The sequence below is a fragment of the Xenopus laevis genome, chromosome 4S (assembly GCF_017654675.1).
Source record: "Xenopus laevis strain J_2021 chromosome 4S, Xenopus_laevis_v10.1, whole genome shotgun sequence".
Taxonomy (NCBI): Eukaryota; Metazoa; Chordata; class Amphibia; order Anura; family Pipidae; genus Xenopus; species Xenopus laevis.
The window spans coordinates 22,572,737-22,596,151 of record NC_054378.1 but is presented as its reverse complement, the minus strand read 5'-3'; the positions used below and the strand labels follow the sequence as shown (position 1 = coordinate 22,596,151).

Below are 23,415 nucleotides of genomic sequence, written 5' to 3'. Positions count from 1 at the left end.
TCCTATGCACCAGCCTAGCATTATATTAACCTCACTCATATACTATGCACCAGCCTGGCATTATATTAACCTCACCCACATCCTATGTACCAGACTGGCATTATATTAACCTCAACTGTATCTTGCCTAACTCTGATTTCTATACAGGAGAAGGTGCTTAATATGGGGCAATGCCTGGGATTCCGCAGCTTTTGGCCTCAGATCTTTACTGTTCCATCAAACTGGTTCCCATAGAACTGACATTTGTTTCTGTAATTGCTTATTTTTCTTTTAAACCAGCCTACCTGGGGAAAAGGGAATAGGGGGGAGGATTTGTCGCTACCAAAAAAAAAAAAGTAATTTATTTAAATTCTATATTTTTCATCCAAAAACTGAAGTGTAAGAAATGACACCGCTGGTTTAGGGAGATTCTGTAAATTTGTCAATCGTATTAATTGGGCAGAAATTTTTGGTTTTAGAATCAGGATATGCAGTGGCCAAATAATGACATTTTTCTTTCCATTTCCCTTCAAGGATATTTACTGTCTACCCTATTGCTTGGGGGGGTGTTGACTGGGATTCAGGTTCACCCCTATTCTCTAAAAGTATAAGATTTACCCATAGTACACTTATAGTAACTTGCAACATTTTATTTAATATATATATATATGTGTGTGTGTGTGTGTCTGTAGCTCTTGGACTAATCATGAATGTTTAATTAATTTAAAAAGCCTTGCTATATTAACCCTCTCTCCCCTGACAGTAAGGCAGTGCAATTCAGGTGGATAGAAACTGTCATTTTATTAATGAACCTCACCCAAATAGCTCCAACCCCATACCCCAAACTGACCTGATAAGTGGGTGCACACCCCATTTACTATGTGTGGGGCAAACCTCCTTATTCTCTTTTTAACCCCTTTACCACCACACCTGCCTCAGCAGGGCAGTGTGAACCCTGTTCTTTTTGTTCTAATTCTTGTATTCCTTCTGCCATGAGGTTCCCCACTTTAACCCTTCCATCCTCCACCCCAACACTGTGACTCGTACTTATATTTTTGGGTTGCATTCTACCAATGCTGACCTCTGCTGATGGGACAATTTGCGAATAAGTGGAGCAAAAACATTTGGTCAGCATTTTGCCAAGCAGTCTGGGAAACATTTCTAACGTGTCAGAATGTGCGGATTCATCACATACCATAGGATTTCAATAGACTTTATCCTTTTTGTGCCATATTCCGTTACTTTCTGTGGAGTGACTTGGGGCATCCAATTCCACCCTTCATCACTTACCTCTTCTGATGTAGGATTGGTTATATAGTGCACACTCTCTACATTAAAAAACCCAATTTACAACAAATGTTGCACTTAAGGTTACCACGGACAGCTGTTTATTCTCACTTTGACAATGACAGGCACTACTGGGGGCAGATACGTCTATATAATGGAGAGTCATGGGGCACAGTCAGAATGGGAGCAGTGGGGCAGAGACAGGGGGGAGAATGTTGGAGTGCTCACTCAAAAGTGTGTACAAATATTTTTATCAAAAATAGAAACTGGCATTTTGACACATTTAAAAAATATTCTGTGATACTTTTATTTTAGTGAAGTCAATTTTGTTTAATTTTTCCGGCTCTGTTACACCCAGTGTCTCTCCTGGCTGTCCTACTGTATCCCCCTTCACCTTTCCTTTTTTATTACACTGTACTCCAGTGTCCCCCTTTATCCCCTTTCAATTTTATATATTACACTTTATCCCAGTTTCTCTCCCACCTGTTCTCTCCCTACTGTATCACCGTTTTCCCTTCTCTTTATAAAACTGCACCCCATTTCTATTCCCTGTATTACACTTTCCTGGTGTCTATCCTGCCTGTTGTACTTTATCCCTCTTTTCCTTATCTTTATTACACCTTACCTCAGTGTCTCCTGTATCCCCATTCCCATTCCATGTATTACACTTTATTCCAGTGTCCCCCCTGTCTGCTGTATTGTATCCCATTTTCCTTCTTTGTATGAAACTATATTCAGAGCTCTGTATTGGCCTAGATAGGATTCTTTATTTTATAGGATTGATAATTCATGCCCCCCAAAAACTGTGTTTAGATAAACAGGGAGTCTCAGTTTGTCTCTTCTGTGTTCAACGTATCCTTCTGCCACTTCATGTTTACACTGTCTCCTGCAGTCCCTTCTGTGTTATATTGTAACACTGAGTTTCCTCTATTGTATCACTTTCATCCTCCTGCCGCTTCCATGCTGTAACGAATCCCTCTGTCCCTTCTCTTACACTATCTGCCCTGGCTGTCTGACAGTTTATGGTTCTGTTTGGTCTCAGTGAGTTTTCAGTCTCAATGACAGTTTATGGTTCTGTTTGGTCTCAGTGACAGATTTCGGTCTCTGACAGTTTATAGTTCTGAACTTCTGATCGGTGTCGGTTACATTTTTTGGTTGTGAACGGTTTTCTGTCCCACTGGGCGGTTCTGGTGCCCGAGTCCATCTGAGCCCAATCGGCACCAGCATTGCCAGGTTATCGGACCCGTGCGTCACACAAGTGATTCCATTAGTAATAATGAGCCGAGGGTTATTGTGTCGCTGGAGAGTAAAGGGATTACCTGTGGTTCCCTTCTCCCCCATATTCCTTCCCATTTCTCCTTCTCCTTTTCCCATTGCGCCCCCCCAGCTCAGTTCCCTTCCCAACTCCACTGTTAAACTGCCCAGTTCCGTTCCAATTGCCTCTGTGCCTCTCCCTTTGGGGTGGTACCTTGCTCCTCCCTCTTACCCCTGGTCTGACGTTGCACGCTGGGAAATGCTTCAGATATTGGGACATTGTGGCTCTGCCCCCCCTGCTTCGAGGGACACCCCGACCCCACCCAACCCATGGGTCATTCCCATCCCCCAACACTAAAGGAGAACCCCCCCTCCAGGGCCGCTACCGATTTCCTTGAATCCTCCTCTCCCGGGATTGTGTCTAGACTCAACTGCATCTGCTTGTTGGCAAAGAGGAGCAGGTAACTGGGGGTCCCCGTTAAACGGAAAAAGGGTTTTCTAATTCCCCCCAATGGAAAATGGTTAATACTTGCACACTGAGAAGCTTTGGGTTTAACCCTTCATGCTGCCACAGAAGTTAAAGTGCCTGCCTCCAAACTGCTGGTAAGGCGCAAAGCTGTTGCATAGAAAGGTTAACTCCTTTAGCGGCCAGAGGGGACACCCACCAGGATTGAGCAGGAATTCTAATATGAGGCACGTGGCTCTGTCTTTCAGCACAGCAGGGGTTAAGCCACCCTGCCAGGGACACCTGTAGGTATAGTGTCAGCCCCCACCTGCTTCTCTGCCTGGGCACTCAGGGTTGCTCAGAGTGCTGTCTCTAGGGAGCAAGATTTCCCTGTTGGGGTGTAGTGTGCACCCACAAATTGCTGTGTCCTAGGCTGGCTGTGGAAGTAAAGTTCCTCCGGCAGCAGCAGTAGCAGCAGCAAGAAGAGCAACTGAAGCAATTGAAGCAGTTTCCTCTCCCACCACAGAGGGGGGCAGCATGAGTCTGAGTCACACACTGTTATCTTCCCAGGCAGGAGCCAGCACGGGAAAGTTCTGCTCAAAACTTCCAGGCTCATCTCACAGCCCAAGCAGAGCTCTTCCCAGTGGGATGGGGGCCTGATCTGCACCCCTGTCTTTTGCACTGGCCTCTCACCTCCCAGTAATGCTTAACCCTTAACTGCTCTTGATCCCAGTGCCTGGGGGGGCTAAACTGCCGCCAGAGAATCCCCCTAAACCTGGACAGCAGGGCCTGAATCCCTCCGGATAGTGGCTCAACGCACAGTAAGTCTCTCTCTTCTCTTTAACCCTTTCACCTCAATTCTTTAACCCTGCCCGCTCCACAGCCTTGGCACCAGTCCTTGTCCCAGGGCTCTGCCTCCTTGCTTGATTACATTCACTCTATTCTGTAAGTCGGCAGCTGCACTGATAGGCGTACTGGCCATGTATAGTGGTAAGGAGCACCTCATATCTTTTATAAAAATCATTGTATATAAATTCATTCGTGGGGTGGTTATCGGTAGGTTCCAGTGTGTAGGCATTGTATGTCAGTCATGGACGTCTGTCTGTCTGCTGCTGTAATATGGTTCTATTTATAAAGTTCCCTCAATTCAATTGTGAATGCCCTAATAAATATTGTACTATGAGTATGATCCGTACGTAATATAAATAATATACATGTTGTCTTCCTGTCAGTCCATGTTTCTCTCTGTATTTACATATTTGCTGTATCTTTCTCCATGATCTGTGTAACCAGCGTAATTGTTATATGTCGCATATCTGCTTCTATATACAGTTATTACAATGCCGAGTGTTTCATAATTGCCCTGTTTTTCTATCTGATCAAAAGGGCAGATTTGGGAGTTTTTAAGAACAGGCCCCCATTTGCCGTCCAGGAACTATTTATCCCCGACAACCCGTCCATAATTCATAACAAGGCTGGTAATACATATAAAATTGTCATTACAGTTACTGTGCAGTAGCAGTGCAGGATTAACCCCAACAGCACCCCTCTCAGCCCAAATGTTCTCCTGATTGCCATTCAGGCTGGGGCCTTCTCACTCACTGGGGAACGCCACCGAATGGGAACATCTGCTGTCGAACAAGGTGTCATACAGAGTTCTTGCCGGGCTGGAATATAAGGGATATTTGCCTAATCGCTCCAAAGCCCACTGAATCTCCCAGGCTTTTCCATTTACACATGAGGGGGTATCAGATAGAACAATCCCTGCATTCCCTCATTGTCCTGCTTGGAAACTATGTGGATGTTTGGGGGATGGAGGATTTAAACCATATAAATAGAGGGGGATCTGCAACAATACAGAATAAATTTAGGAGCCCCCCCCTCACACACACACCCATATGGAGACTGCTGTTTTTTTTGTTTTTTTGTTTTACATGGGTGTGGGACAGAATGCAGCCCCCCAGGTGTAACTGGAGGTTTTAATGTAGAACTTATCTGTGTATGGGGGGGTTGTGACAGACACGGACATGTATTTATTGTGCAATAAGTTACTGGGAGATGTGTATTCCTGTGCGTACATGATCGCATGCTTTCATATTTTAGCAAAAAGAAAAATCTATCACTTGGGGGGGGTTGTTTGGGGCCCTGCCGATGGTATCCTAGAGCTGTATAATTGTTATTTTTGATGTTGGTAGAAATATATGGTTTAACCTTTGGTTAAAGCATTTAGATGAAGGTTTTTTTTGGAAAAAAAATTCTTCCTTTTCCCAAGAATCTGTTTTCAGTGCATTTTGCATTTTCCCATGGGAGCGTGTGTCTTGTCGAAGGTCTTGCCCCTGCCTGATTGGTGTCAGTGGGGTGGATATTCAGGTTCTTTAAGGACAATGGAGAAGGAGGCATTGTGTAGATATGAGGTGTTGTGTCTGAATGTCAGGGCCATTGGTGTGAGTGAGTGTTTGAGAGGGTTTGTGGCCTGGGGATGGGAGATTAATTTTGTACTTCGGGGTGTTTCCTTAAGTGCAGACAGTTAGACTTTTGCACAAGATAAAAGCGAATGGATCCTGTATTCCCTTGATAAGGCATTTAATTGTCAGTATCACAAACATGCCGCCCAACCTCCTAATGAAGTGACCAAATGCATCACAGCAACATTCCCAAATCTGCTTTCTCTGTTCCCCTCCGACCCATACAAGCCTCACACACACACTCACAAACACATATACAGTATATACTGTATCTGCTATTTCACGCACAGAGGGGAGGCTATATATATATATACACACACACGCACACACACACGCTGGCAGTGCTTATATATTTTGTTGTCAGTTTATGCCATTTGGGCTGAGTAGTTTTATTATTTTTCTCTGCAATTGATTTTCCTGTTGGAATTTATATTTATTCGCAAAGTCTCAGAAAAGAAACCTCAGCAGATCACAAATCTGTATTCCTTAGATATCTATATTCCTTAAATATATATATATATATATATATATATATATATATATATATATATATATATACACACATACACACACGGGGAAATGTGTATGTCATGGCAGGTTTCCCTCTCACAGGACTAACGCCACAGAGGGTTTCGCAACGTTACCCCGTCTCTCTGAAACTTCTTAACTTATAATACATTCTTGTGTTAAGCGAGAAAGGGTGTTTGTAAAACAATCTCCTGGCCTGCTCCTGTGTTGGGTAAAGCCGATCTCTTAATGGCATTTTGTTTTGAACAGTTGCTGATCTTAAAGTTCCCTCATAAGGTAAGATGGCACTTGGTCTGAAAGGAAGGTCCAAAATGGCACATTTATAATTAGACAGCAAAGTCAGCACGTTGTATGTATTGCTATACTGGGATGTGCCTGTGTGTTCCCTGTCTCAATAGCTTGTGTTCACTCCCATTCCACTCCCAGCACTCACATTTAGGGGATCACAGGGCACAATGCCTTTGTCTTAAAGCAACATTTTCATCATAATTTCAAGTTTGTCTCCCTGAAAGCGAGTTGACATTTTTAAAAGTGGAATAGATTGGGAAAATGAAAAAAAGGTTTTTAACAACACTTAGTGGTACTGCATGCTGGAAAATAGAACTGAAATCAAATCAAATGGTTAATCTTTTTGCTCTCGCACAGTGCAGCAGTCCTGCCCTGCTTTATGACAGTTGAGATTCTAGCTATCTGTATGGGTACGGACACACGGGCAGATTCGGGGAGATTAATTGCCCCGGCGACAAATCGCCTCTTCTTCGGGGTGACAATTGCCTCACGAGGAAACTTCAGGTGACTTCAGAAAACAAAGCGCCGTGAGCATTCTGTCCCAGTGGCTGCACAGATCTTATCTGGTCCCCATTGTAAACAGTCCTGTCCTGCTTTATGGCCGCTGATATTCTAGCTATCTGTATAACAGAGCATTCTGTCCCAGTGGCTGCACAGATCCTATCCGATCCCCATTGGAAGCAGCAGTTCTGTCTTGCTTTATGGCTGAGATTCTAGCTATCTGTATAACAGAACATTCTGTCCCAGTGGCTGCACAGATAGTATCCGATCCCCATTGGAAGCGGCAGTCATGCCCTGCGTTATGGCAGCTGAGTTTCTAGCTATCTGTATAAGAAAACATTTTGTCACAGTGGTCATAAATTCTTTGTGAAATGCATCATTTATATCCCTGTGGCATTTCAAGCATTTCTTGGGAATAATAATCAGGGTATGTGAGAGAGAAGAAAGCTTAGCACAGCAAAGAAAACAACACCACTGCAATTTGAAGCCCTCTTTGTATTTAGTAAGCACTAATTTGAAGAGCATAAAATGACAAATAGAAATATATTTCTAACAGAGAACAATAGTTTCAGACATTGTCGAATAACATAGCTGAGAGTCACATCTTCCCCAGCTGCAAATATAATGACTTGTATTTAGTACACCAGTTTAAGGAAATTTGTCACACAATCAGATCGTCAGTAACCAGGCCTTTCATATTGTCTATATTTGAGAGAAATATGTATATTTATATATGTTAGTGGGGGGAGGTGGCATTTAACTGATTAGTGTCCTTGCTCCTGGCGATAATAAGTCTACGTTTGCCCTTTCCCCTGCCCTAGTGACTGGGAGGAACATCAGCTGGCAGTCTGTCCCACGACAAACTCCTTCTCGTTTCACTTAATTCCTGATATTAAATATACAGCCTCCAATCCATCTACACAGGGAGATGTGCTCCAGAGCCCGTCACCATAAGGAATGCCCTCCAGCACTTCTGCACTTCACATCCCATCACCCCGGGGACTGTATTTCCGGAGAGAGCGGGTCTTGACATTCGGCACAATGAACTACCCCGTTATAATAGGGAAGCGTTTGTATAATGGTCTCTCTTTCTTCCAAGGAAACGGCTGCAAGCTTGCGGGGTCATTAACCCCCTGGTTATTGCTGGTAGCCAAAGGGTTAATCACTATAACAGGCAGCTGTTTGGGAATGGGAGGCTTAAATGATAAATATTTGGTTTTTTTAACTATTTTTTTATTTCAAAAGCTGTTTTTTTCCCTCTCCCTGAACCCAGTCAATAATAACAATGGCGTATATATATATATATATATATATATCTATATGTGTATAAATATATGTATATGTTTTTAGTTAGTGGGGGGAAACAGCAGTAACAGGTGTGCATGCCTGGCAGTCCTACATGCAAGGAGCAATGTGAAGCAGTGCGTGTGATACTAATCCATTGTATGTTATTTCGGAGGGTTAAGCAAGGCATTGCACTCAGGCACAGCTGTTAACCCTTGGCTGGGAGGGTGGAAGGCAGATCTCCTCTGCAGACTGCAGATCACCCATTTATCCGGCAATTTAAAAGGGTATTAGGAATTCTACCTATTCATCGGTGTTCTATCCCCTGTATGGATCAGTGTTTGTATAAGTGATATGTATATGTGAAACATAAACAGCTTACTGTACAGCACTGCCTGTTGGCATTTAATAAATATGTAATAATAATGAACTGTCCATATCTCTATCTGTATCCATTTAAACATTGATAGTTATTTGAAGCACACACACACCGCTCTATTATTGATTGAAGGCAAATTCCATAGTCCGTAGGCTCTTCTCTTCATTTTCTCTTCCATCTACTTATTGTGAATTATGATTGGCAGCACAGACTGGCAGGCAATCTCCCCCCCCCCCGGTCTAATTGACCCTTGCATGTATGCCTCAGTAGTAGGGATATTAGATTGTAAGCTCCTCTGGGGCAGGGAGTGATTAATCAGTCTCTGTGTTGTGGGATATGTTGGAGCTTTAATTTCTAAAATAAAGGGTAATTATAGTGATTAGATGTGGGGCTTCAGAAAGCCTAAGGCATTAACCCTTGTGGGGGGGGGGTAATACTGTAGCACATTAAAACTGAAGCACTGCTGGGAGTAATTGCGGCACATGGAGAGCGCTCGTTATGGATTGTAGTCTAATACTCCAGACATGTGTATGGAATGATTTTCCCCTAATACCCTCTGTATCCTGCGTGATGTTTCCTGGAATTGCTTTGGGATTAGGGGTGACACTGGCACAACAAGAGAATAAATAGGAAAAAAATTAAGGGAGGCTTCTGAAATTTGCATCTATACAAATTGGTCAGGACACTGGGCCCTCAGCCCAAAAAATAATGTCAGCTGGTCCCTTGTCTTCTAATTTTGGAAATGGAGTCCAAACTCTGGTGCACACATAACAAACGCTTCTGCCTAGGTGCTGGTTATGGTAAATCATAGATAGAGCAAAAAAAACGCACTCACAGGACTTTTAAAGGTGCAAAATCAAAAAATGATATTTATGTCAGGATGACGGCTTAAGTGAATAGCCGAAACGTTGAAATAAATATCATATGTTACACCTTTAAAAGTCCTGTGAGTGCGTTTTTTTTTTTTTGCTCTATCTATCTATCTATATATATATATATATAATTGGATGCTGATACACACCAGGGTGTGTTTCATTTAAAAATTATTACTTTATTTGATCGACGTTTCGGTCCACGTCTGGGACCTTTATCAAGATACATCTTAGTACAAATGAAAACATTATATAGACTTACCCACCAGACCACACCCTTTTCTCAATTTTGTGTGTTAACCCACGTGTGCCCTTAGTTTCAATTGTCATGATATATTCAATTTATGGGCATAACCTGTGAACCAAAAATACACAGTTTTAATAACATACAATAAAAACAATAAATGTAGCAAATAAATAGTGGCGCATAGTAACACATGTCAATATGGTGAATAAATATATAAATAGTACCACATGCATGTATAAATATTTAAAAGTAGAGATTTTTAAAAACAATTCACATGTCGAATATTTTCCAAGAGACAGCATAGTTATCTATTACAACGATACATTAGAAGTTAATTTGACTAGACATCGAAGAAAGGTGTAAAAGAACAATACTCGTTCAAACCTCTAGGAGTTACAATGTCGAGCATTCTAATCAAATTTCACGTAGCGTATTTTGGGTCTTGCCCACATATGTTAGGCCACATGGGCATGTTATGATATAAATTACATATGTGGATGTACACAATATACGATGTCTAATATTGATTAATTTGCCTGAATGAGGGTGTTTAAATATGTCGCCAGTCATCCTAGATCTACATGTGGTACATCCACCACATTTATAACAACCTTTCTTTAATTTGCCAAGGATGACACCTTTAGGTTCATAACACTGAACAGGACCGTTTGTAACCCCACATTGGTTTTTGTGTCTGAGATTTAGCTTTTCATCACCCTGTAATATCTATAGTGGCTTTTGACTTTTTGTGATCTTGTAGTGTACCTTGACGTAACAATAAAATGATTTTGCTTACTGGAATCAAATTTTGAATTTGGATCATTTTGCTGAAATACATGCCTTTTTTAAGTGTGTGTTCAAGCCCTTGTGTAGATATATATATAAATTTTTGCTGCGTGGCGAAAGTTTTTTTGAAGGCGCGTCATTATTTTTGATGCACAACGCCATACAAGTTTATGGGCGTCATTTCCGCGGCGAAACAAGGAGAAAAAATTCGCCCATCCCTAATAGATAGATATAAATTATGTATATTATATACAGTATGTACTTGAAGATTCAAGCAAATTCTAAATCATTTACAAAATGTTATGTTCAGTATGGAAGTGAATCTGATTATTTGCACATTTCCACTAAAGCTGAACTGGCAGAACAAATTTGTTTGGGCTTTGGTTTGGCGGAACTCCTGTAGTAGGGAGGAATAGGGAGCTTGAGAGACGTTTGGGTTCAAGGGTTTCTGTGCTGTCTGGATGGGTTAATGGAGATGTTGGAATGACAGACAGAAAGCAGTGGATGGACAGATGGAAGAGAAGGCAGGGACAGATTGATAGGTGCAGACGATAAACAGGGAATACATGAACTCCTATAAAGGTGATTCCAGGTGGGATATAAAGGAATGAAGTTATACAGACGAACCCTGCAGACGGACACATGATCTGTAAATGAGAAGCAGCAGCTCTATGCTCCTGCTCATTGAAAGGTCTCCTTTTGATTACAGAGAAGAGTGACAGGCCGGATAATGTTGGGAGACAAGTGACAGGCATCCTGACGTTTGTACAGAGACCGGTGCTAGTGCCCCGTGGGCATTCCTTCCTCTTCTTGCCGGTCACTTTCAGCCTGTCAGGCCTCTCGGAGCTCCCTATCCCCCCCCCGGAGTCAGATAGTCAGCACTTTGCAGAATAGCACGACCCTTACCAATTCCCTTTCAGCTGTTCTCAAATCTCTCTCTATTCCAATCACAAAATTGTCTTATTTAGAATCTCTACTATTAGCCGGTGGCCGTGCTGGTGGCAGCTCAGCTGAAGGGTTTATTGCCCTTGTATAAGTTTATTGCGCGTTCCTGGAAGTGTGTTATAATAGAAAAAAAACCGCCAACAATTTTCTCGCCTCAGGGCCTTAGTGACTGCCTGGTAAAACTATTAGCTCTTGTTAATAAAAAGCTCTGCACTGTCTGGTCACTTGTCTCTCTGCTGGGCCTCTCATTTGTCATTGCAGCACTCTGGGAACTGGGGGGCTGCTAATATTTGGGGCGCGCCGAATAAAGGATACAGTTTTACTCTGCATAGAAACAAAACAGGGAGGCATAACAACACCATCTGAGCCAATACAAGTGTGGCTGTGTTTTATATTTCATCTGTTTACACTTAAAGGGCATGTAAAGTCTAAAATAGAATAAGACTAGAAATGCTGTATTTTGTATACTAAATATAAACATGAACTGACTGCACCACAAGCCTAATCAAACAAATAATTTATGCTTTCAAAGTTGGCTACAGGGGGTCACCATCTTGTAACTTTGTTAAACATCTTTGCAAGACTAAGACTGTGCACATGCTCAGTGTGGTCTGGGCTGCTAAGGGATCGTCATAAACAAAGCTGCTTGAGTTCTGCATGTCTGGGAAGTAAGGCGGGGGCTCCCCCTGCTGTTCATAAGTATGATTGTTTCCCTGCTCAGCAGTTAGGGACCATCTGACAATTCCTATCCACCGCAGTAAATGAAGGGAGAATTTCATTGCATACAGTCAGGTTTCTTATAAAAACGGTAGACATTTTTTAATTAAAGTATATTGGAGTTAGGTTTCTTTTTCATTAAAGAAAGTAAAAATGGGATTTTATTTTTTTGCCTTTACATGCCCTTTAAATATTCCACCAAGTGCAGCACCCCTAGTGGTAATGACAGTATTGCTTTTGCCATTGCTGTATATGACAGTATTGCTTTTGCCATTGCTGTATACATAATAATACCATAGTTGTAGCAAAATAAAATCTTTAATGTGTACTCGATCCCCATTGGAAGCAGCAGTCCTGCCCTGCTTTATGGCTGATATTCTAGCTATCTGTATAAAAGAGCATTCTGTCCCAGTCACTGCACAGATAGTCTGATCCCAATTGGAAGCAGCAGTCTTGCCCTGCTTTATGGCTGAGATTCTAGCTAGCAGAGATCAGTCTTGCCCTGGATATCTTATGTAAGTGTAGTAAAGTATATTAGAATATATAAGAAATGTAAATAAGGATGTTAAGGGCTAATATCTATTTAAGATTTTTGGAGTGTCAGTATAATGGTGCCTTTGTGACCCCCTCCTATTGGGTGTAGTGCATTTGCCATGTGTTGTGCTTTTAGTGTTCGTTGTTCGCTCGTTTGCGGCTTTATACAAATAAACGCTGGTAATTCGTGCAGCGAGACTCCAAACCAAAGTAACAAAAGGCATCAAAACTGCTCTTTTGTTCTGCCGCTAAACAAGAATTGACTGGAGCTGTCAAAATGTTTTCCCCAACAACAAAACATATGAATTATTCACAGGCAGTAAACTGTTTTGTCTCTCATATGGAATACAAGGAGTTTTGCCTCTATTACACAAACATACAATCTGTCAGTCAAGTGAGGAGCTTGTGTGAAGTCGGGTTTGCGCGTGCCTGACCTATAGGCGAGAGGGAAATTGACTGTATTGTACAAATTCAATCCTATTTGATCTGTCTCTCTCGGCACTTTCATTCCCTGCTTGCTACAATGTAACACTCACTTCCCCAGGGATTGGCTTATTGTTTGTGCTATAAGCACTCAAATGACAGGCCACGTCTGTGCTGCGTTATAATCCTGCGCTAATAAATTCCGCACATCGGCGGCAGCGAGGAGTTTGCACTACAGACACTCAACAATTGGGATGGAACCCTGAGCAGGGGCATTTGGGCAATGAGGTTGTAACCACTGATCTAGGCCTGTAAATCCACCAGCATTGATTTACTCCTTGTAACTATATTCATCAATAGGGGATTCTCATTACCATTATACAGAGTGGGGAGATCAGTATCAGAGGGTAGATACTCTGTACTGTTATACAGAGTGGGGAGATTGGTATAAGATGGTATATACTCAGTACTGTTATGCAGAGTGGGGAGATTGGTATCAGGGGAGAGATAATTAGTGCTGCTATACAGCGTGAGAAGATTAGTATAAGGGGAGAGATACTCAGTATTGTTATATAGAGCAGGGAGATATTTGTCGCTGTGTAGGTACACTGTGTAGGTGCTGATTAAGGGAGGAATGGGCGATTTCAGCGCAATCTGACACACTGCGCAAAAACGCAGGCATCAAGTCGGATGCATCGGAAATAAGTTAAGAGATGGAAATGGCGGATGAAGTCGCAGCGTCTGCATCCGACAGTTGTGTCACACCATCCAACATTCCTGTTGCTTACCTTATTTTATTGCATCCGACTTGACGCCTGCGTTTTTGCACAGCGCGCCGGATCAGGATGTAATCGCCAGTGGAGTTTCTCCCTAATACAGTGTGGCACTGCACTCAGGGTTGCAAAAAGGGTGAAGTTATAGGTCAGGGGTGCCAATGGCAGTAGATAAAGTTTGGGTGGTATGGTGCATCGTTGCTCCATTGTAGCATTAGGAACTCCGGGATCAACTGCAGGCTGGACTATATGATGTAGGAGCCCAAGAACTGATTCTCAGGCCCCAAGCTACACAAGGTGTATGTAATGTGCCGGGAAGCTGTGGGAGCCCAAGAGCTGACACTCAGGCTATAAGCTACATGAGGTATATGTAATGTGCCGGGAAGCTCTGGGAGCCCAAGAGCTGATACTCATGCCCCAAGCCACATGAGGTGTATGTAATGTGCCAGGAAGCTCTGGGAGCCCAAGAGCTGATACTCATGCCCCAAGCCACATGAGGTGTATGTAATGTGGCAGGAAGCTCTGGGAGCCCAAGAGCTGATACTCAGGCCCCAATTTACATGAGGGGTATGTAATGTGCCGGGAAGCTCTGGGAGCCCAAGAGCTGATAGTCTTTAATGGAAACTGCTGTTTGTAAGCGCAGTACCAGCCCGGCCCTGGTACCAACAGGGAATGTGCTTCTGATTTTCTGCCTGTTTCTTATTATCAATAAAACCTTCCGTGCTGATTGGGACTCTTTACTCAGATGTTTTCTAACAGGGAACCTAGAGCGGCGGCGGGTGGGCGAGGAGTCTGGGGCTCCTGAATAATAAAATGCCAATATTTCTCCTGCTGGGTTTGAAGTAAAACACGCTGTCAGGCTAGTGTCTTTGTGCGGCTCAGATCAGGCACAGACAGGTACCGGTACTGATAACAAACTGATAAGTTGCAGGGAAAATATTTCAGATGGGCTGTAACAGCGAGGGAATCAGGGAGTGCTCGGATTCTTCAGCAATTCTTCTATTCAATAACATCAGGTCAACAATCCAGTTATGTGAAATGCTGCCTGCCTGCTAACTACAGCCATGCCCGCCACTGTCTCTGGTACATTATAGAACCCCACATACTGCTCCGTGGGCATTTATCCCAGCAAATACTGCTCCGTGGGCATTTATCCCAGTACATACTGCTCCGTGGGCATTTATTCCAGCTCATACTGCTCCGTGGCCATTTATCCCAGCACATACTGCTCCATGGCCATTTATCCCAGCGCATACTGCTCCGTGGCCATTTATCCCAGCACATACTGCTCCGTGGGCATTTATCCCAGCACATACTGCTCCTTGGGCATTTATCCCAGCACATACTGCTCCTTGGGCATTTATCCCAGCTCATACTGCTCCGTGGCCATTTATCCCAGCACATACTGCTCCGTGGCCATTTATCCCAGCATATACTGCTCCGTCGACATTTATCCCAGCACATACTGCACCATGGGCATTTATCCCAGCACATACTGCTCCATGGGCATTTATCCCAGCTCATACTGCTCCGTGGGCATTATCCCAACTCATACTGTTCCGTGGGCATTTATCCCAGCACATACTGCTCCGTGGGCATTTATTCAGCACATACTGCTCCGTGGGCATTTATCCCAGCACATACTGCTCCGTGGGCATTTATCCCAACACATACTGCTCTGTGGGCATTTATCCCAGCACATACTGCTCCGTGGGCATTTATCCCAGCACATACTGCTCCGTGGGCATTTATCCCAACACATACTGCTCCGTGTGCATTTATCCCAGCACATACTGCTCCGTGTGCATTTATCCCAGCACATACTGCTCCGTGGGCATTTATTCAAGCAATTACTGCTCTGTGGGCATTTATCCCAGCACATATTGCTCCGTGGGCATTTATCCCAGCACATACTGGTCTTGTGCATTTATCCCAGCACATACTGGTCTTGGGCATTTATCCAAGCACATATTGGACCAGTGGAATTTGCTAAACAGGGACAGTGCTAGGGACATGCAGACATGGACCCTGCAGCTCTGTGTAACCTCAAAATTCTAAAAGTTTTTTTTTACTTTCATTTGAAGTTGAGGGCCAGCCAATACCAGAGAAAACAGTTAGACGGGTATGAGATCCATTATCCAGAAACCTGTTATATAGAAAGGCCGTCTCTCATATACTCCATTTTATCCAAATAAATTTTTTCTGCACCCTTCTGTCTCTGTATACAAAATATAACTCCAAATGTTGTGCAGTTGCTGTGCTTTGGGGGTCAATGTTGATAAAGCCAGAAGAATATATTGCCATGTACCCCATTTTTATATTCCGCACAAATCTTAGGCAATCTGTTCTGAGTGAGCGCTGACTTTTTGTGGGGTACACAAGCACCTCCCATACTACAAGGAGAGACTTATAAAATTTGGGGTATCCTGCCTATGTTCCGTTGGTAGTTATAGCAGTTCAACAGGAGATTCAGGGAGACAGAGAGGCTTTGCTTTCTTGGCTTTAAGGGAAATAAGCCTCTATAAAGCCTCTATATAAAATCTACATATTTTAATAACATACGGCTGTAATTAAATCACACAAACTCACATATCCCTCCCCACCCTGAAATACCCCTCCCTCCACATGTATTACCCATTCTTTTTATTGTGACTCCATGCTTAGTAATGGGAAAGAGCAAAGACGAAACACAAATTCTAAGTACGTGGGTCAGATATTCAGATAGAATTCTGCTTTATTTTTCAAGAGTCGGATAAAGATTTGTGCGCATGAGGCTGGATGGGAAGATGAGAGGCATCTCCATATCAAAGGGGAAATCTTGGAGGCTGCTGGGTAATTAAAATGCAGGGGTTTGGGCAGAGTAGGAACCATTTCATGTGGAATATTATGAAGTATGTGCAGCAAACAGCACAGGGATGCAATTACTCCCTCACAACCAATATATGTGTCCTGCAGTGTGATACTAATACTGGTACCTACATACTGCACTGTTATTTGTGACTGCAGATCAGTACTAACTCCATTGGCTGAACTGTAGTATTTATGCCACAAAAAATAGGCCATTCTCAGCACTGATGTGTTTTGCCCTGTTTTATGGCAGCTGAGATTCTAGCTATCTGTATCAGAGCATTATGTCCCAGTGGCTGCACAGATCCTATCTGATCCCCATTGTAATCAGCAGTCCTGCCCTGCTTTATGGCTGAGATTCTAGCTATCTATATAACAGAGCATTCTGTCCCAGTGGCTGCATCGGATCAGAAAGTAACTCCCCAGTTAAGAATTAGATTGCTACGCCCGCAGTAACATCTCAATCACCAGACTCCCTAATGCCCCCAAATTATATGTTACCCCATCAGTGTAGAAGCCTCTGAAACCTCCACTATTGTACCCGAGTGCTTCACGTTTACATGCTGTTTTTAGCAGAAGTGGGGGTCGGATTGGGGTGTAACAGGGCATGTCCAAAAACTTCCCAAAACCATCTCCATGGGGCATTTATAAGTTTCATTAGAGTTCAGTGCAAGGGAGTGCCATTGGGCAGTATATATATATATATATATATATATATATATATATATATATATATATATATATATATATATATATATATATATATATATATATATATATATATATATAATATGTGAGTGATATGTGAATTATTCAGGCAGCTCCCGGAACCATGTAGAGGTCCACTCCATTGTAATAATGGGAAACACAGAGGTTTGTGAAGTGTAATTTTTGTATATTTTCTTTTACTGGGAAATTGTTAATTCATGGAAAACTTTCCATATTTATTTTTTTTTGTAAAATGTAATATGAATGAGGGTATATCTTACTGCATTCCTTCTAAATTTGTATTTGTACATATGGGAGGAGGAAGGAGCCATAGTGATTCCATAGTAAAGTATGAGGGTATAGCTTATTGTGTTCCCAGAACATTCCTTCTCTGTATATTTATATTTATACATATGGGAGGAGGTGCCATATTGATTCCTTTATAGAGTACATAAGCGGAGGTTATAGAAGTGGAATAAACATTTAATTTGGAGCTAGTGACATTAGCTGATAAGATGGGACAATTAATGTTATTATATAATGTTCCCTAGGGGCTGAATCTGATCCTTTAGACAGTGCTGCTAATGGAGAATTTGCCTCTACAAACAAAATTGTTTCCTGCATGGAATTTAAGTTTCCAGTTTTTACATGTTAGATCTCAGAACCTTGATTTGCATTCAGATTTTTTATGGATTGTCCGCAGGCAAGTGGCGTGCTGGGGTGCGGCCTCTCGCACGGAGGATCATTGGCTCATTTGACAGTTTTCCCACTGGGGTCGGGTCAATGAGACTTTAATTCCATTCCTGGGATGAGTGAATATAGGAGAGAAATAGTTGGGAAGTACAAACAGATTTATTGAGATACAATGTTGCAAATCAATGGGCTCTGATGCACGGCCAGGAATATGAATATTTACTGCCTATTGATCACTTACACAGTAATCTCTGGTCTCTCCCATGCACTTTCATTTATCAAACAAATACCTGAACAAGAGCATGCGGAACATTTGGGGGTGTCCTGGCTTTTATCTTTCCTTTCCCCTTACTGTGCCCTAAAGAGTTTAAATGTTTTTGTTTTTATAGGTATGGCTGGGGGGCTGCCATGTGTGTTAGCAGGAAAGTAGCAGCAAACCCTCCTACTGTCCAGTGGTCCTTTCCAGTGAGCTGCAGTAGAGGATAGTTAGCAGAAGTAACCACCGCTCCCATCACACCATGTGTGCCCCAGCCTTGTACTCCCAGGCAGTCTCTTTGAGCTGATGGTGTTTATCGTTGAAGAAAGTCAATGTAACGGATTGGTTTATATCACATTCTGTTCACTGGACAAACTTTCTCTGTCTCCCCCATGCCCTTATGTTGTCTCTTGTCCTACTTTCATCAACTTGTCCTACTGTCTCCATCTTCCTTTCAACACCCTTCCATCCCCATCTTGTGTTTTCCCCAACTTGCTCTTCTGAACCCACTTTGTCCTGCATCCTCCATCTTGCCCTTCTGTATTCATCTTCCTTGCTGTCTCCATCTTGCCCTGCCTTTTCTTTATTACCCTACAATTTAGATATTTTCCTGCCATTCTGTCTCCATTTTTCCCATTTGTCTCCATTTTTTCCTTCTGTCTGTGTCTTGCCCTTCCGTCTCTATTTTGTCCTTCTGTTTCCATCTTGTCCTACTGTCTCCATCTTGTCCTACTGTCTCCATCTTGCCCTTTAGTCTCCATCTTGTCCTACTGTCTCCATGTTGCCCTGCTGTCTCCATCTTGTCCTACTGCCTCCATCCTGCCCTTCTGTATTAATTTTCCTTGCTGTCTCTATCTTGCTTTGCCCTCTCCATCTTGCCTTGCTCTCTCCATCTTGCCTTAATGTCTTATCCACCTTGCTCTTCTGAACCTGCATCTCCATCTTGCTCTTCTGTATTAATCATCCTTGCTGTCTCCATCTTGCCCTTCTGTTTCCATCTTACCCTACTGTCATCAACTTGTCCTACTGTCTCCATCTTTTCTTGCCCATCTTTCCTTTCCATTCCCATCTTGTTTTACCCTCCATGCCCATCTGAAGCCACTTTGCCCTGCATCTCCACCTTGCCCTTCTGTATAAATCGACCTTGTTGTCTCTATCTTGCCCTGCCCTCTACACCTTGCCCTTTCTTCTCTTTATTACCCTACAGTTTAGCTATTTTCTGGCTGTACCATCTCCATCTTGCCCTACCATCTCCGTCTTGCCCTACCATCTCCGTCTTGTCCTACTGTCTCCATCTTGCCCTACTGTCTCTATCTTGTCCTACTGTCTCCATCTTGCCATACAGTCTCAAATCAAAAATCATATGAATATATACATCCATCCATTAGCATCCACATTGTTACTACAAGTGACCCTCTCTTATCAACTAATGTGACCAGTCTCTTTCCCCAGCAACCTGGCAGTGGGCATAATGATGCAGACTTGTATTTAGACACTTCCTGTGTAATCATTTTTATGCCGTTTCATAACAGGCTGCAGCTGCTACACTGGTACAGCAAATTGTCACTCAAAAGCCTGTTATTGTTGATGACGAATAACAATAATGGAGAACATTTCCAGGTCAGTTTGTGACCCCTGTGCATATTGGGTTTGGCAATGTGCTCTGCCGGTCTATAAACTCTCTAGGGGTCTTTTAAAGTGCTCAAGAGGCTATAAACTGTGTGGGGTCTATAAAGTCTCTAGGGCTCTATAAAGTCTCAGTTGGTCTATAAAAGTGTCTATTGATGTGAGAAGTGCCAGGCTTGGCTGTGCCCAGCAATATGGCAGATTTGTCACATTAGGGAGCTGACGGTTAACCTGCTCTTTCCTGTCCGTATCGAGTGATCCACGCGGCTCTGATTTCATGTCCCATTAGCGTGAGCCCTGTTGCTCTGCATTCCACATCAAAGGATTTGTGGCAGGGCACTTGTAGGTTACTGGGATTGTTATATACTGATATTTTTAAGAATAGGATGAAATATAAATGATCAGACTTAATGGATGGCATAGGCAAGGAATAAGTGGATGGAGGAGATGAGGATTCCTCACAGATGCCCCACACGTCCCCTTCTGCTTAAAAAAACATTTCCTTTATTGTTTTTAATTTCCTTTTCCCTCTGAACAAATGGGTGTTACCGCTGGCCCTCGCACTCTATCATCCTGCAAAAGAACAATGACGAGGAAGACAAAACAGCAATGAGAGGGCATCTGAGAGGGTTTCTCTTAAATGCCCATAAATTGAGCTGCTGTGGCCTAATTACACATGGTTATGGTTTCCAGACGCTGTTCTTGGAAACATTCAGCTGAATATACAGAACATATTCTCATATGCAAGTAACGTGTAAATTCCTTGTATCAGGTTCTGGTTTGTGTGCATGGATGGGAGCTGCCGTATTGATAGGATACAGTACTGCTGCCTTGGAGGAAACTGAGTTTTACTATACAAAAGAGTGTATGTCCCCCCCCCTTCCATAGTCAGGGTGCAGGTGCTCCTCCTAAATAACCCGGCCAAGTTCAGAATAATAGTCAGCTTTGAGCCCAGCAGAGAGTACGTCTGACTTCCTCGGCCGATATCTGCCTGTAGAATGGGGTGTTTGTGTGCCGGTGAATGGGCAGCCGCCTTTTCGGATGTCTCTGTGTCTTTTCTAACAGCACCAGGACTGATTTCCAGCTGAGAAGAATAAGAATCATTATGAGGGTGTCAATGGTGAATGGAATGGAACCCCCCATGGCAGACACACCTGCCAGGCCCCCATGAATGAGTTATTAGAATGGCCAAACGCAGAGGTCACTGGTCACTGGCTCCCTTGCCAGCTCATCCCCACGTTTGATCAGGGGCACTGAAATTATTATAAAACTGACTCTGTACTTGGTGCTTTGTGCGTGATAGAAGTTGAAAGTCTTTATGCAGGGGGGCAGGGGGGGTCTGACAGCAGCCGACGAGGGGCTTAAGAATGTGCCATGGGGGGGATATGTCTTAAAGGAGCCCGTATCATGTGCTTTTTGTGCTTCATTTGGAATGATTTGAGTAGCTATTAGATGACCACTGAAAAGGTGTTTCTTTGATTAAAGATTTTTTTTTGGGGGGGGGGGGGTTAGTTCCTTGAAGAGTGAACAATTTTATTTCTGCCTGTGCTCAGCCAGTTCATTAGCATGCACATACGCCGTGATTGAAGTCAGAGCTGCCTTTACACTACATAATGAGCTGCTCTTTAATGTAAGGGGGAAAAAAGTTACTTTTTTATTGAAAAAAGGGAGGTTTGTATGTGAATCTCATTAAATGTAATCCTGCCTTCAAACAGATCCGCCATTGTTCCAAAGGCAGCGATTGCCGGTGCTTTTCCTGTTTTTTAAAAGTCAATTATTATTTTTTTTTTTTTAAAAAACAATGTAAATAAGACTTGGACTGGACACATTAAAGGGCTCATTAATAAAAAGTCAGCGAGTCGGGAAAGGGCAGTGTCTCATGTGAATTGGCAAGGATAGGAAGGATTGCGTGGGGGATGAAAGGATTTGTTTGTTTTGTGAAATTATTAGGCAATATCAATAAAATTCTTCCATATTTTTATTTTGGCCCTTAATGAATGGGGTGCTGTATGGGTCACATGGAACCAAGGGGCTGTGTTTATTAACAGTCTATTGAGGTTTCAAGCAGGTTCACAGGGCCAACTGAGAGACTAATGTCTGTAGGGCATCTTGGGGCATGGCCAGTTTGACAGACCATTTATGTTACACTGATATATTCTGGAGCAATTTTATGACATCAGATCACAGTTGGGCTGACAAACTACCTGTGTTCCTTCTCTGCAAGTGGATGAGCGAATTCCCATGTTAGAGGAGCCACAGCTTCTCCCCCTGGGAACCTCTTATTTAGGCCTTTTTAGCTATGTAAAGGGAATTATCATTTGTATTTCATGAATAAAAACACTTTGTCACCCAAGGCTTTCCAGCTTTCTGTGATTAAGGGGGGGGGGAACAGAATGTATTTCATTGGATGCTCTTCACAACCCTCTTGTCTCCACCCCCATCCATCCACCCAATGCAATGCTGCCATCTTTTATATTCTTGGGCCAAACCCACCTGTTCTAATGACACGAAAGGGGCTGGCACAAATATATGAATGACTTGGCCAGCGGGAGTTGTCATGGGGGGTGGATGAGCTGAGGTTGACATGGTAAACTAGGACTGGGGTCCACCGAGGTTTTTCCAGGTACCCTGGTTGACCAGTCCAAGTCTGCCCATACACAAAAGATACTGGTTTCTTCTGGCCATCACAGTATAAGTTGGGGTTGGTTAGATATTGATCAGGCTGGTAGGAAAATTTGGCCCAGCCAGGCCATCAGACCAGAAGGTCTGTCCCATATGAAACCTTAAAGGGAACGCTGGGGTCTTGCCGAACTTTCCTTGGCAGACTTATCACATGCAGGGATAGAAATAAATCACACACACTGATCAATATTAGAATAATATATTGTAAGAAAATGAATACATCACCGATTGAACACAATGCAACGTCTAGCCGAGCTTCCCTTGGCAGACTTTTGAGAGGAACATCAGCTGGGGGACCCCGGGCCAGGTACAGCAAACTCTTAAAGCCAGATCAATCGGGCGAGGTTCTACACAACATGTCTGCTTGTAGATGAAGTCCCGAAGCCCCCTCTGCTGAGTTCCTTTTTATATTAATGTAATAAAGTAATAGATGGCTACACTCCCAGAATGGTGACTATGAGAATGACTACGACAATGAAAATAACCATGTGCATGAGATACAAGAAGGAATTATTATATTGAAATAATAACTAGGGATACACCAAATCCACTATTTTGGATTCGGCCGAACCCCCGAATCTTTCGTGAAAGATTCGGCCAAATACCGAACCGAATCCAAATCCTAATTTGCATATGCAAATTAAGGGTGGGAAGGGGAAAACTTTTTTACTTACTTGTTTTGTGACAAAAAGTCAATTGATTTCCCTTCCCGTCCCTAATTTGCATATGCAAATTAGGATTTGGATTTGGTTCGGCCGGGTCTGAATCCTGCTGAATAAGGCCGAATCCCGAACCGAATCCTGGATTTGGTGCATCCCTAATAATAACAAAGTAATAGATGGCTACACGCCCAGAACTGTGATCATGAGAATGACCATGTTAATATGTTTACGAGT

General features: G+C 42.9%; 1 protein-coding gene across 5 annotated transcripts in view; it reads left to right on the top strand.

Annotated features, from left to right (window-relative positions):
• sox6.S (SRY-box 6 S homeolog) overlaps positions 1–23,415 on the top strand; it is a 229,099-nt gene that overhangs the window by 16,206 nt on the left and 189,478 nt on the right. For 2 of the 5 annotated variants that reach the window (XM_041591132.1, XM_041591129.1), the window contains exon 1: positions 3,522–3,786. The exons of 2 other annotated variants lie outside the window; for them this stretch is intronic. The gene's annotated coding sequence lies outside the window, so the exon portion shown is untranslated. Of the gene's footprint in view, positions 1–3,520; positions 3,787–23,415 lie in introns of those variants that run through there. One more of the 5 variants, XM_041591133.1, reaches the window with a different exon arrangement.